Here is a 1619-nt window from a genome sequence, read left to right on the forward strand (position 1 = left end):
TGTGCACACACCCACACACATGCACATATACATGCATGCACACACTCACATATGTACACGCACATGTGCACACAGCATACACACATATGCACATATACATGCATGCACATGCACACACATGTGCACCTATACATTCATGCACTCACACATGCACATGTGCACACACACACCGCGCCTTCTTCTGTGCCTGGTATGTGGCTCCTGGGTGCACTGCACTGGACAAAGGGGGGTGGCTGTCGACATCTTGGAGCCTCCTTCGATTTGGTAAAACTGACACTGAACAGTTTGGCTGCTGAATTGTCCCAATAGCCCTGTCTGGTGGGGCAGGGGTGAGGCTCCACTGCTGGGCTGAGATCTAGATGGTTCCAGTGCTCTGGGAAATGGTCAGTTGATGTTTCTTGAACATCTTTGCACCCAGCCCCATGCTAAGTGCATGGCTTGGGTCACCCTAATTCCCAGACCAACACATGAGAAGTCTTATTCTCATAACTTGCCCAAGATACTAAGGGAATAAGTCAATTTGGACACAGCACCTGTGCTGGCTGCCGCCCAGCCCCTGCAGCCGCTCTGTGATCCTGGTCTCAGAGAGGGATGAGCAAGTAGGAGCAAGTGACCAGAGAACCACTAAAGCCACGAGCCTAAAGTCACTGCGTGACAGCTGCGTGGCATGAAGTTACCCCGTCCACTCACCTGCCAGCTCCCATCGGACAACATTTAGTTGTAATTATGCAGATTTTCTTTCTGAGCCCTGCAGGTAAGTGACGGTCCCTGCCACGTCCTTCCTTGTCCTGGCCACCAGGTGAGTTGGCAACAGAGGCCGTGGTGCGGGTCCCCTAGTTTCTGTCCATGCTGCTCCGTGGCCTTCATGTTCCCCGTCATACCTCTTGCTAAGGCCACTGCAGTAAAATCTTATTTTATTTTATTATTATTATTTTTGAGACAGAGCCTCAAGCTGTCACCTTGGGTAGAGTGCCATGGCATCACAGCTCACAGCAACTTCCAACTCCTGGGCTCAAGCGAGTCTCCTGCCTCTGCCTCCCAAGTAGCTGGGACCACAGGTGCCTGCCACAATGCCGGGATATTTTTTGGTTGCAGCCATCATTATTGTTTGGCGGGCCCGGGCTGAATTCGAACCTGCCAGCTCAGGTGTAAGTGGCTGGTGCCTTAGCCGCTTGAGCCACAGGCGCCGAGCCGCAGTAAAATCTTAATTGAGTTTTTCTACTCACCTCTTTCAATCTATTGTCTATCTGCTGTCTGCTTAAGTCCCTGTGATAAATCCCCCTTGCTGATGGGATGGAGTCCAGTGTGGCCTGCTCACTGCTGCTGAGCCTGGTCCTCTGTCCTTGACCTGGTTTCCTGCCACAGGTTGTTCTTCCAAGTCCTGCCCCAACTGCATTACTCAGCATCCTACGAGGGGTTGCTGGTTCCTCATCTCCAGACCTTTTCCTGTTGCCCCTCAGGCTTTCTTGTTCTCCCTGCCTGGTCTTCTGCTCACTCGGCTGTGTCCGGCTTGGCCCATCCTGCCCTGTGGAGGTAGGTGCTCCTCAGCAACCCTCCCCTGTTGGCGCTCCTCCCCCTCGGCGCCCCCCAACACTCCTCCTCCCCTCCTGCACCACTCC

The sequence above is a fragment of the Otolemur garnettii genome, unplaced genomic scaffold (genome assembly GCF_000181295.1).
Source record: "Otolemur garnettii isolate 467f Iridium unplaced genomic scaffold, OtoGar3 scaffold00205, whole genome shotgun sequence".
Lineage (NCBI taxonomy): Eukaryota > Metazoa > Chordata > Mammalia > Primates > Galagidae > Otolemur > Otolemur garnettii.